The 14,455-nt window shown below is 35.3% G+C and overlaps 1 long non-coding RNA gene and 1 other non-coding gene across 2 annotated transcripts; both read left to right on the forward strand.

Annotated features, from left to right (window-relative positions):
- Nucleotides 1-2,228: 2,228 nt before the first annotated feature.
- LOC131856206 (uncharacterized) lies at nt 2,229-7,848 on the forward strand. The gene is made up of 2 exons (XR_009358330.1): nt 2,229-2,691; nt 3,284-7,848. It is a non-coding gene; the product is annotated as an uncharacterized LOC131856206 (long non-coding RNA).
- On the forward strand, nt 2,539-2,635 carry LOC131035854 (small nucleolar RNA Z266). The gene has a single exon (XR_009104006.1). It is a non-coding gene; the product is annotated as a small nucleolar RNA Z266 (small nucleolar RNA).
- Nucleotides 7,849-14,455: the final 6,607 nt, after the last annotated feature.

Below are 14,455 nucleotides of genomic sequence, written 5' to 3' on the forward strand. Positions count from 1 at the left end.
TTGGGAAGGACTTGAGTCCACTTGTCCTATCATGCCTAAATTTCCTCCAACCATCCCTAGATTCCCTCAGTCAGCAACCCAGTCAAGGTGAGATGAGTGACACTTGTCTTCTCCTTCCCCCTTTCTCTCAACTTCATGTTTGCTCATAGCCATTCAAATCTACAGATCTGATCAAGACCCTTGATCTAAGCCACATCATCTTATCCTCTCAAAGTCTATAAAACCAAGAGCTTCAGTTGAGAGAAAGAGAGTCTTCAAAATAGTTTTCAAGCCAATCTTATGCATCCGTGAGTTTTTGAAGCAATTAGCAAATAACAAATATCATTTTAGCAATATTATCATATAGTATCATTTAGCATAATCATGTAGCTTTGCATATCATACTATCAGTTAACTACAAGTTATCAGTCCATTCTTCATATGCCATCTTGGAAGCCAACAGTGCATTATCTGAGAGCACACCATCTGCAACCAGGAACAATGGAGTTAGGACACAATGGGACATAAGCCATAAAGGTAAAATAATGATTTATTTTGGTATATATTTCATGTAGTTTCATTAGTGGATTTTGGATTTCCTGTATGCATTTCCATTGTATTTTGTGAAACCAACTTATTGTAGGTAACATTCTAAGGATGAAATTCAAGCTCACACATTTTGACGCCCACTGTGGGGTTGAACCTCGCATATACCTTTAAAAATCTCGCAAAAAAATAAAATTAACATATTTTTAATGCAGATTCACACATATGCCAATTCTGATAGCGCTTTCGCATTATAGGTTAGCGCTTTTGCACAATAGGTTAGTGCATATGTCATGCAGGTTAGCGTTTTTGTCAGAAAATTAGCGCTTTTGCACAATAGGTTAGCGCATATGTCATACAGGTTAGCGCTTTTGTCGGAAAATCAATGTTTTTGCACAATAAGTTAGCACATATGTCATGTAGGTTAGCGCTTTTGTAACGCAGGTTAGCGCTTTTGTAATGAAGGTTAGCGCGTGTGTAATGCAGGTTAGCGCTTTTGAATCATAGGATAGCACATTTGACGAAAAACTTGTAATCGATTTGAAATTAGGCTTGTGGAAGCCCATCTAAGGTTTTTTCACTAACTTTTTACTATTTTGCAGGTTTTTAACAGTTTTCTGCAGGTTTGGAGAAGTTAGTTTAGGATTCAGTGATTTTTTTCCTAGCTTTTTTCAAAGTTGGTTAAAAAGAACTCATATTTTCTTCTAGATAAAAAAAATTTCATTTTCAAATTTGGTGTTCTAAAAAGTACCTCACTTATTTTTGGGCTCTAAAAATAATCACATTTGTAAGGTAAAAAGAACAACAAATCAAACATTTACTTTCTTGCAAAGTTAGGATTCACACCTCAAATTTTGGGCTCTAAAAAGAAGAACAATATTTTATTTTCTTGCAAAGGCAAAAAGCACAATCAATTTTATATTTTGCAAGTTAAAAAGAACAATCAACTTGTCCATTTTTACAAAGCAAGTTACTTTTTGCAACGACTTTCATTTTGTTGACCAAGATTTCTAATTCCTAGTTTAGAAAATCATTTGTTATATGGGGCTAAAATAAACACCATGCTTGTTGGAACAACATCTCCAAATAAGACTTAGCCAAAGGTAATATGTTGCTTGCTAGCAAATTAATTAACATACTTACATGAATTGAGAATAGAGACATGGTATTTATTTTTTACATATTCATATTCAATATGCATTTAAATGAGATAAGATTTTTCCACATTTGTCAACAAAGGTAAAACAAATGTGTGCATTTAATTGGATTTGTTTGTACATGTACTTGCTTGCATTAAATAAGATTAGATTTTTCTAGATTCATGTATTTTGTTGCATAAAACAAAGATTTAGATTTTCTTAGATTGACAAATTTGAATGCATTGAAATCACTATAAATATTATAGGTACAACCAATAAAATAAAATAAATGCAAACACACTTTTAAAGTATAATTAATTCCTTCAAAGAAAAAGGAAATTTATTCTACAATGATTATTAAGAAAACAAATAATAGAAAAAAAATAAGTAATTTTTAAATTATTAAAATAATACAAATATAAGAACTATACAATTGCACATCACTTTTACCTATTAATTCTCTCTTTACACCCGAAAAAAAAAAAAAAAAAAGAAAAAAACAAAAGAGAAAAAGGGAAAAAAAACAAACCACAAACCACCAACCAATCGATGGATAAATAATCCTGCCTATAGAAACTCAAAATTAACAAATTACCAAAACAACCCTAAACCTAACTGTTTCTTGGTTCCTTTTGATTAATTGTAATTGCTACCGGATAAATTATGGATGAATGTATATTCTGTGAGTTCCGCAAGTTAGGGTTTTCGCAAGAACGCCCTAGGGTTCCATTTTTTCGGCTCCTGCATAAAAGGCACTCTATTTCATATATCTGAGGAGGAGTTTGTGCGACAGATCCTATCGATTTATGGTTATGGTGCACCTGTAAGTCGATTTAGCATCCTTTTTGTTTTTTTCTTTCATGCTTTGACTCTAATGTGGCAAGAGTGATGAATCAATTAGATGTCCGAGACAGATGTATCTGTTTCTGAGTGTTAAAACCTGAGGCATATATTCTTCTGACTTGCCCCATGGAAGATCCGTCTTGTACACTGTAACTCAATTTCAAGTCTTTGGGATAAAGGTCAGGTATCTTAAATTGAAGCATCGTACTCTTAATGTAAACTCAGTAAGTAAATGTTTTTAATTGTGTTTCTAATTATTTCTGTGGTTTGAAGCACGGTCCTTAAGAGCGCCTTCCTGGATCTTTAGTATGGAAGGGATTCGAGTCATAACTGTGCAATATTAAAATCAAGGTTTATCAGAGGTTACTCTGAAGCCTTTTCCTCTTTTTGTGTCGTGTGGCATTAGCCTTTCAGTCCAGGTGATGGCTTGCCTACGTAATGCGGTTTATATGTCACTGCGGGTATTGCTTTGGCATGTTCCGCCGCAGATTTAAACTGCATTACGTGTGTATCCATAACCTACCTGAATTGCAGCTTTGCTGCCTTGGGAAGTGGGAATACATGAACATCGTAAACGCTAAGTCTCTTTTTGGCTGCCCTTTTATTGCAGTCTTTGATTATTTCAGATTTAGGAAGATGCATTTGTTTTGTATAAGCGCAGTTTTTTTATTTAGTCAGATCTTTGTAAATTTTTATCGTTTGTTGATTGTTTTTGGTTTTTATACACTATGTCGGGTGTTGCATTTATTGATGTTACTTGTCAAATGATTGTGTAGAAGTGCTTCTGTCCGATGATGTAAACTTACAACTGACCAGCGTGGTAGTAGGTGCCATCGTTGTATGTATCCTGCACACATCACTTTTAAAGCTCACTTTCTCTCAATCGCCTTGACTTATCTCCTCATTTTCTCAATATTGATATAAAATTGCAGTCCTTTGCCACTCCGTTAAAAACTTTCATTTCATTTCATCTCTTTCCATTTCATCCACATTTTCCTGTGCAAGTGGCATACAGCGAAGGTTCCTAATTTCATACCGCCAATGATGGCTAAGCTATGAGAGCTGAGGACAGTTCTGAATGATTCTTGCTTTGCCCTTGTATAGCCTGTAAGGAAGCTTCCTTTTGTTTTGTTTGAGATCGCAGAAAATCTTTATAAAACAGTTTCTTTAATTGTGTTTTAATGGAAAGGTTGTATGAATTTTAATCCTTGTCTTAACTAAGCATCTATTATTGTGATCTAGAGTTAGGAACATGAATTGTGTAATATCTTGTTGTTGTTATAATGGAGAGGCTATCCGACTTTAATCCTTATCTTAACTAACCATTTTTTTTTTGATTCAGTGTTAGGAACTTAAATTGCATATCAGTTTGTAGTTGCTCCAATGAATGTTGTTTAATTCTTTTTAACACAGCTAGGCAGTTATGGATATATGATTTTAATCCTAATCCTAATTAAGCATCTATTGTTTTGATCGAGAGTTAGGAACATAGAGAGTTAGGAACATAAATTGCATATCAGTTTGCAGCTGCTTTAATGAATGTTGCTCAGTTCTTTTTAACACAGTTAGGCAGTTATGGATAAATAAAAATTATGCAACATTCAGATTTATTGACATTAGCCAGTCAAATGTATTATATAAGGTGTTGATAGACTTCACATACCAAACACTTGCACTTTTTGGCTGTCAGGCTTCACACACCATACACCTGCACTTTTTGGCTGTGTTGTTGTTGTGTTGTGAAGCTAATCTGACATGTTGGATTTGTAAGGGTCTTTTATATCTACGGTGGTCACGTCACAGCTTGGTTAAATGTTTATTTGATTGCCTGAAAATATACTCCATATTTGTTGCAGCTTAAGTTGTATGTATGAATACAACTTCCGATGTTTGCATTGTTTTTGCTGACATCAGTGTGTTTGCTGGTGTCGGTTGTTGCAATCCTCTGAGACTAGAATAAATAAAAGCTCATTAGGGCTACACCGTGTTTACATTAATTATACTTGTTGAATAAAACAGAGGTATTGGTAAAATCGTAAATATTTTCTCTTTCTTTAAAGCTCAAACACAATAGATATTGCTTTTTCTTTTATCGCAAATACAATTTGGGCGTTTCTAGTGAAGTGTATATCATTAGCTGGCTTAGTTTCTCAAGTTTCCTATCTTAGTAAATAGGTTTTATTTGAAGGACATAACAAGATGCTAAGGCTATTTTGGAAGTCAACAAATTTTTGGGTAATCATCATAAAATTAGAGGAAAATTATGCTGAATTTTGTTTGTTGTTATATCAAGTGTCTTCACAATATTCATGCAAAGTTTTTTGGCAAGTTATTGTGGCATGTAAAAGCTATTTTTTTCCCTTTTTGAGTTTATTCGAGTTTGCTCTTATTTTGGAGGCTCTAGAATGTGCTAATCAATGTCAATATGGTATCTAAAAAGTTCGTCATTGTGCAACATATGGTATATATATAATCCTGCAATCTGTCTATTGCCCATCTTGAATTTTTTTATATGTTATCTGATACTTGCACTTTTATGGTTGGGTCTATAGAGATGAGATCCCTTCTTTTTCAGTAGAGGAATTTAAGTTGTGGGTGTGGTTACTTGCCCTTTACCACATGAACTTGACAATGGGGGCTTCTATGAAAGGAAAATAATACATATCCCAAGTGTTTTGGTAGCCTGTGGTTTCTTCAAGCGTTTTACACTTTTGTTATAAGAGTTGGATCTGCTTGGATTGATCTAGGTAGTTTAGACTGAAATTGCTTTTATGTGCCTTCTATAAGTTGGCTGAATCAAATCAATCTGTGATTGAATCACACTAAGGCTTGATTAAGACAATATCTGAATAGTAGATTGAGATCAATATCTGAATAGTAGATTGAACTGATTACACGTGATTGAGACAATATTTGAATTGATATAGTGAAGGTTGAGGGTTTATCTGTAGGGTTTGTGGGTTAGGTTTATGCTATTGGATTGATTTAGGTAGTTTAGACTGAGATTGCTTTTATGTGCCTTCTATAAGTTGGCTGAATCAATCAATCTGTGATTGAATCACACTAAGGCTTGATTAAGACAATATCTGAATAGTAGATTGAGCTGAATATCTGAATAGTAGATTGAGCTGATTACACGTGACTGAGACAATATTTGAATTGATATAGTGAAGGTTGAGGGTTTATCTTTAGGGTTTGTGGGTTAGGTTTAGGCTATTTGAGAATTTTTTTTCATACATTTTTTTTTGTCTCCTTTGTTGCACTTAGGGCCACAGGGATATGTCCCTGCTATTGCTGTGGGATATGCCCTGACATTACCTGCATTCCAGAGAAATAAGTAGCTGTAGAAAGGGGATTACCAAGGCATCAGTAAAAGAATGATATGCTCCCCAATACTTTTGAAAAATAAGAAATAGAGGTTACGGTACCCTGTTACAATGTGTTCTTACGTGTCTGAGATGTGGGTCCCTGGGAACATTGGTGTTATTCTTATCAATTGACTGGATTTTGCAGTCTGATCCACTCAAAATTCACTGGTTAAATGTTTACTTGTTATACAATTTTTTTTATTAGAGTCTTCCCAACTCTTGACCAACTGATATGCTGCTAAGAAATAATTGCTTTTTCTCTTCCAAATAATATGCCCAACTTGCGTGGCAATAGTCTTGGCTATGCTGGATATGGTGGTATAAGAGTTGCAGAAAAGGTTGTGTAAGCATTCTAAGGTACGGAGGATCAGTGAGTTTTGATCAATGGTTAACTGAGATATAAAAAATATATAAGAATCTAAGTCTTGTTTCATCGTCCATCGATTGCATCATGGCCGTGGGGACCACAAGGTGCTTACTGACATTCTCATATCTCACAGGACAGATGTAATGAAGCCTGCAATGGGGCTCGCCATACGTTTGTATTCAAAAAATGTGATCGAAAACCTAGTTTTAAAAAGGATTTTCAAAGGAAAAATGCGGATAATCCTCTGCCTCTGAAATTTTATAAGTACATTTAATTATGTCTAGGAAATTTGCCAACAAATTCTAAGGGAGGAAAGAGATCGGTGAGGTGAAATTTTAAAGTTTAAGCATTTCAGGTGTCTTGTTGTAATTTCAAACAGTTAATTATATTTACTGGTGATTGGTCTAATTTCAAACATCTGTTTCTATTTCCTACTGATTGGTCTAATTTTAAACAGTTAATTAATATTTCCTCCTGAAACTGAGGATAAGGATCTCTTCTTGTTTGCAGCCTTCCACCAGTACTGTTGACATTATTCGAACCGCAAGGCAACCTAGACCACCATCAACAAGATAAAAGATAATAGTGTGTTTTCCTTTCAACAGGTTACGTGATGGCTGTAGGATATGAAGCTCAATAGACATTTTAATTATTGGATAGCTGAAGAAACAGCTGCTGCTGCTAAAAGATTGATATTAATAAGAGTGTTCCTCTGCTTCAAATTGGATGGAGTCATATTGGTGAACCACTATAAATCTTATGTGTTGATTAGTAAATCTGAGAATAATTTCTGGAAAGAATGTAGTTGGTTTTTGATTTTCAGCAATTGATGATTAGAGCTTAGTAAAGACCTTGGAAATTTGAGATTTTTATTTTTGACAGAATTTTAGATTGTAGAAGACAGATGGAATTTGTCCTGATTAAAGATTTTTTCCATTTGCATTGGATAAATAGGTGAAAACAAGAATCATCCTCTCTCTCATGGAATAAAAAATACATGATCATCATATGATCATCATCAAGAGGAGTGTGCACCCTCTCGCCACAGCCCTCCTCTGCCACGGGTATAGCCTCAGCCTCTATATCTACCTGGTCGATCCAATCAGTGTCATCATCGCTAAAGAGAGTCGCAAGATCTGTCTCATTGGCCCACTTTGCTTCAAAATCAACTATCATTTAGAATGATAGGAGATATGTCAACTAATGCATTATTTCTCATTCTAAAGATGAGATCATTTATCATCTCTACAGATAATCTATTGCACTTCTTGGAGTGTGCTCAAACATACTCCAATTGCGTGCTCAACCGGATGCGTTGCATGGTTGGCTTAAGATGCGAATGGTCAACTTTTGAATATTTGGTGTCATTGGGCCAACAATAAAACTAAAATTAAGCCTTACAATTTATTTTTACCTCGCATCATAGTTGTCCTATCCTCTTTGGTGAGAGGACGAGAGGTCTCCCCTTGTGCATTTGAGAACAATTGTAAGCTCTATTTAAGTAGTACCAACATGTGCCATCTTTTACATGATTGAATATAGCCCATTAAGGATCTCCACATCAGCCTTGATAGAAGGGATAAAATGGAATGCCGGATTCAGATAATAGGTTGTTGGATGGATGGGCCTATGAAGTTGATGATGCCATTTCCTATCAATGATTTTCCAATTGGGACCATACTTGCTCTCGTCTCCTCCATAGACGGATTTGATGCCCTCCTTCGCCCTATCCATGACCTCATATATGTAGCCCATTGGAGGTTTTTTTCCATCTGCAACTCGCAACAAAACCACCAAGTGTTTAACAAAATGCAAAATTGGAAATATTGCGTAATCTAGAAAAATGAGCAAATAAAAGAATATATATAATAAGTTATAAAACAAAAAGTTAAATTGTAGAATTTTAAAAAAATTACCTTCACTACCTCATCAAAGGGATCCAAAACTCTCACTCATAAAAAATGCAATTTGCCAACTCCTCTTGCTTTTTGTATTGTCTCATAAGAGCCAACACTCGAGAATGATTATATACAAACTTGCACACATTTTTTCGCCCTTTTTACACATCTCTTGACCCATCAATAATGCAACAACATTTTTTGTTGCATTGTAATTAATGGAGTTACAAAATAGTAATTAATTTGCAAACAAAATTAGTTTGTAATCAAAAGTTTATCTGCAGCAACATAATTCGCTTCATTGTCGGTCACCATTTGTACCACGTTCTCTTCACCCACCTCATCAATCACCTCTTTTATCTGCTCACATATGTAGGTGGCATTCTTGCAATGGGCGGAGATATCAATGGACTTGATGAAAACTGTGCCCCCTGAAATAAAAAAATAACGCTAGATCAATGATCATTCAATAAACCATTAAATAAAAAATTAAAAAGTAAATGAAACTAAAATTAATCAATCACTTGGGGAAGAAACAAGAAAATTAATAAGAGTTCCATTTTTCCTATTTGTCCAATCATCAGTTATGATGGTGCAACCTTTAGTGCTCTATATTTGGCAGCGTTCACCTAATTCCTTCTTCACATCATTCACCAATTCAGTCAAAATGGGTCTCCTCAAATCACACTCAGTAGAGGCTCTGAACCTCGCCCCGCATACGGTAAGGGCATCAACCATTTCTTGCCAATAAGGAGCCTTGTCACAAATAAATTCAATGAGATAAGTTAAATATGTTCTATGTGCTATGTAGTATGTACGAAAAAAAATAAAACGAAGAGAATCAAAGTAAAAAATTAAAATAATCAAACATAAAAGTTTTAAAATATTCCCTTGGCTGCAAAGAACCGTAGACCCAAAATTTGCCAATTGCCATTTTAGCGGCATCATGGATTTCTTTGTTCCAACCCATACCCTCAAGCGATTGTTGGGACCTAGGAGTAGTGCGAGGCACAAAGAAGATATCCAACCTAGATTTACAAATCCTAGGTCCAATGCTAACACTCCCACTACAATTACTAGTGCTAGGAACATGAGAAGTGGTAGTGGCATTGCCACTTTCAGAAGTACAATTTGAAGCACCAACACCAACAGTAGCAAACTGAGTTGGACGATATGGAGGTAAGGAAGAAAGGCTTCCAACACAATCTAATTGTGTCCCTCTTCTTAAAGTTGCCTCTCTCCCAATGGTCGCTTGATCCTCTTTTTGTTTCCTTCTCCTTTCAACTTCCTCAACCATTGCATAACAATCACATACGGACTCAGAGAGGGCTTTTAGGCATGGTTCGGTATCATGTCCACGCACACCAGAAATATGGTATTTCAGTTTATATATACCTCCATCAAATATTGTTTTGCAAAATGTACATTTTGTTTGCCCCTTTCCTTGCCCTGAAAAACTCTGATGATATTTCCAAGCAGGGTCCTTTTTAATGGGGGGTCTAGAAGCTAAAGTAGACATTGTAGGATAGTTTTGTGAAACTGGAAGTTGATGCAAATAATAAAGTGAAGTTTGTTGCATTAAAACATAATAAATTTACTAACATACAAAAGATTTAAAAAAAAAATGTAAAACTTTCAAAATAAATGAATAGAAAATAGAATTTTTGCATACAAAAAAAAAAATCTTCAAAAAAACAATTTTACCTTTTACAACAAGCTTGAAATGAGCTGCAAACTCTTCCTATCCAACTCTTGATGCACCAAATCTAAACACAATGCAACCCCAATGTGATAAATGGAAGAAATCTTAAACTTCCTTTTTGTTCGTTTTTCATCAATGCACCCTTGTTTTTTTTACAACTCACTTTTCTCCTCCTATTTTTCCAAATGAATGAAATGAAGTTCACTTTTAGGGTTGGAGGATAAATAACATTAAAAAAAGAAATCAAAAAACTATAAAAAATGCTATTTTTTTGGTTTTTTTTGGTCCTTGTCGTTGGCCATGGGACTCGGCAAGTCTGGCGAGTTTATGCCAAACTCGCCAACTCGGCAAGTCTGGCGAATTCGTCCCCTGGACTCGAACGAGTCCGAGTTCGAGCTTGCTAGACTTGGGAGGCATAAATCATACTCGGACTTGACGATTTTGGCGAGTCCTGGGCGATTTTCCAATCTTTGATTGGAAGCAACATTGAAAGGAAGTATGAAATGGCTTTGGTTTCAACAAAATTTTCCATTATGAAGTATAATATGAAGACGAAAGAAGGGGGAATATGTCAAATCATATCAACGAATTTAGTATCTTGATTAGTCAATTGATTTGGATAAGCATTAATTTGGTTGATTAAATCAAAGCTATTTTGTTATGCTCGCCACCAAGCACAAATTGGAATTAAAGTAGTAGTAATTACGATCAACAATTTGGTCTTCACAAATTGGAATTTGATGATGTTGCAAGCACTTTTCTTAGTGAAGATCAAGGAACCTTGGCAATAAAGGGAGGTATCAAGATAGAGGTAGAAATTGTTGATTTTTAGCAATCAGACTGAAAGTAAATAACTGACTGAAAATGCAATACATAACCAACACAAAACAACACAAGAACAACACAACGATACCTTAGGAAAACCTCCCTCTTGGAGGTGAAAAACCCAACAACAATTCTCAAATCTTGATTAATCAAATTGAATTTACAATTAGCTTCACACTTGAAGCTGTCAACAATTATTCATAGAACCCTAGGGTAAATCGCACTAACAAACTTATTTGAAATACAAGTAGGATGGTAGATTGAGGTCACTGTCTATTGATTTGTTGTCACAAAGATGATGTTTGCTGACCCTAAGACGATGTTTGGTGCTCCCTTAGACTAGTTCGCAGTCCTTCAAGAGAGTTCGCTGTGCCTTGATGAGGTTGTTGATTGCAAAAGGTGTTTACTATGCATTTGCTGGTGTTTACTGTGCATTTCCCTAAGAAGAATACAATGTCAGCTTGCATTGCTCGCAGAGGGTGACTCCACCTTGCATTGCCCATAGAGGGTGGAAGATGCAACTTAGTGCATCACTGAGACTGAGACTCCTAAGCCAAAGCTGTGTTCTCAACAACTACAAGTCTCTCTCTGAAATATTCAAACTTCACACGAGTTAGAGGCTTTGGTGAGAACATTTGCAATCTGCTCATTAGTGCTGACATATTTCAACTGAATGGCACCTCTCTGCACCGTATCACGAATGTAGTGATTATGAGTTTCCACATGTTTTGACGTGTCATGAACACGCGATTAGTAGACATCTTAATACAACTCTGATTGTCACAATAAATGATAGTGGGTTCCCAAGGTTGTCCGAACAACCCAACAAGAAGTTTGTGAAGCCACATTGCTTCTCTTCACGCCACTCTTGACACAATGTACTCAACTTCTGCAGTACTTAATGCAACTGAGGACTATTTCTTGTTGGCTCAGGAGATAACAACAAAACCCAAACTGAAACAAATTCTTGAAGTGTTCTTCCTATCGGATACACTTCTTGCTCAATCAAAATCAGAGTAGACTTCCAAGGTGATGACAATGTTGACTAGATACTTCAACTCGTAGCCAACTGTGCCTCGCAAATATCTCAAAATATGCTTGGCTGCAACAAGATGAACATGCTTCGATTTGTTCATGCACTGGCTGAGGGCACTCACTGCAAAACAAATGTTTGGTCTAGTGTTAACTAGATATATAAGGATCCAATCAGCTGTTTATACTTCGATGGATCTGCAAAATCAGAGTTAACTGTAGAAACACTACAATCCATTATATCAATTCATTTGATCCTTGACATGCTTCTAACTCTAGAGAGTAATGTATTAGGCCTAGTTTTATTCCAAATTCTTAAACTAACTCTTTCTAGTTAGAAATTGTATGTAAATCAGAGTTAGCATTTTAACATTAAACCAATAGGATCAACATCATGCTTCCAAAATCCCAAGTTTATAGAATATTGTCAATTCTTTCATCAAAGCATTTTACTGAGGATTGTAGGGAACATAGAACTCCCTCTTAATCCTTAATATAAATTGTGACGACCAAAACTTATGAAGATTACATAATATAAGAATCCAATAAGAAAAGCAACCATCATAAGTTTTCATAAATCAGAATGAGAAATGCTAATTTCCTTTTCCCTTGTGAACATGGCACACCTTCATTATGAACATGGCACACCTTCAGCCATCTTCTCAAGTGAAGGAATGAGCTGAAAGCTTGTATACTCTCTCATGTCTATTCCCAAGCTCCCTCTGAAGCTTGAAGCATAATAGTTCGAGACTATTTCAAAGAGAAGCATCAATGTTAGAATCAAACATGATTCAACATCCCAATAGAATGAATTAATAATAACATGAAAATTCATGAGCATGATTCAAATATAAAAGAACTTATCTCTTTATTGGCTAGACTCCCACACAATCCACCAATGTTTTTAAGTTGTTTCATTTTCAAGCCCATGGATCTCCGATGCCTGCGTGGCCTTCGACCCTTGCCATCACATATCATCTACCTTCAGCTCAACGATGACATATTGAAGTTACACGCAAGAGTCGCTTGGATCTTCACCCTTCAACCTTGTGAATTGCCTTAATTCAAATTTGGTGGCTCTCTAGTCATCAATCGCTCTTCCTAAATGAGGTTGCTGTATTTTAAGATGATCAATTCAAATACCTTCAATCATAGTATAAAACTACACAACATTTTGTAAATTGTTGAACAAATAACAGTAAGATAACCACATTTGTGCAAGAATTGAAAAATGTCATATGTGATCACATTTGATCATATTATTATTGTATTGCAAAAATAATGACTGATCAAAAGAACTAAAACAAGTGCATGTCTTCAGAAAAACAATGTACATAAGCCAAGTTGTCTTTCCAGCCAATGCGTAAAACTAATCAGAAGGAATACAGGATAACTATGTAAGCACCAACCACTCAATTGAAGAGACACATTGTATAGTCTGAGCACAAACATATGATTGATAAATACCAAAAATAACTGAGGCCACAAAATCTCCATGGTGGGAGTGCCCATATCATTCTAACTGAATAATGTCGGTTCAATAGGTTAGATACTTTTATTTTGCATTGTTCTTAGGTTTCATCATCAAGAAATTGAACAAAGTCTTAAGCATTACTATAAAACATTTACTTTAAAATGTAACAGGGAGTGTTCCCATACAAACTAAATACCAAGCATATGAGCCACGATGAGTGAAGAAGAATAGACCACTATATGTTATATATTTCCAATTTTATGATATATTCAGATCACCGCATCAAAGCATCATTAATATTCAGATCAATAACATCATTGATATTTGGCTCATTGCATATTCCTCATAGCAATCATGAATTTGGGTTCATAATAGAGAATAACCGAATACCAACTTCCATAACTCGAACTAGGGTTGGAACAAGTTCTTAACACAAGGATAAAGCTTGAACTAGGGTGATAATCACAACCCCTAGAATGACAATTATACAAACCCTTAATAAAATACAAGGAATGCTAGGGTTTGAAGCTAGAAGAAAACAAATGCACAAAATCAACATATGAAAGCACTCTTTGATGAGATAGTTAACAAACAAGAAAACCTCGTGCTTTAGTTAATACCCCAACTAGGGTTACAAAACAAAGTGCTAAAAGAACTAATACCAATAACAACAAAGCAAACATATACAAATCCTCAAACTAAGCGAACCCTTCTTAACAGAAGCAAACAAGTGAGAGTAGAGGAATAAGGACACCTGTATTCTAAGATTTTATTTGAAACCTTCATACTCTTGTTACGGCCCCATTGATGCCCTCAATCTTCAAGCTGTTATGTTGTTGAATTATTTGATATAATCGATTCCCGGTCATTCATGCTAGACTTCTTCAACCCTAGTTTGCAAAAAGAATATAGGATCTACCTTCAAGCTGTTAGGCTTTATAGAAGAAACCCGCTCTGACACCATGTTGATTTTTAGCAATCAGATTGAAAGTAAATAACTGAAACTGAAAATGCAACACATAACAACACAAAACAACACAAGAACAACACAACAATACCTTGGGAAAACCTCCCTCTTGGAGGCGAAAAACCGCAACAACAGTTCTCAGATCTTGATTAGTCAAATTGAATTTACAATTAGCTTCACACTTGAAGCTGTCAGCAATCATGCACATAACCTTAGGGTAAATAGCACTAACAAACTTATCTGCAATACAAGGAGGATGGCAGATTGAGGTCACTATCTACAAGATCCATTTGCTGTCACAAAGATGATGTTCGT

Source organism: Cryptomeria japonica, chromosome 7 (genome assembly GCF_030272615.1).
Source record: "Cryptomeria japonica chromosome 7, Sugi_1.0, whole genome shotgun sequence".
Lineage (NCBI taxonomy): Eukaryota > Viridiplantae > Streptophyta > Pinopsida > Cupressales > Cupressaceae > Cryptomeria > Cryptomeria japonica.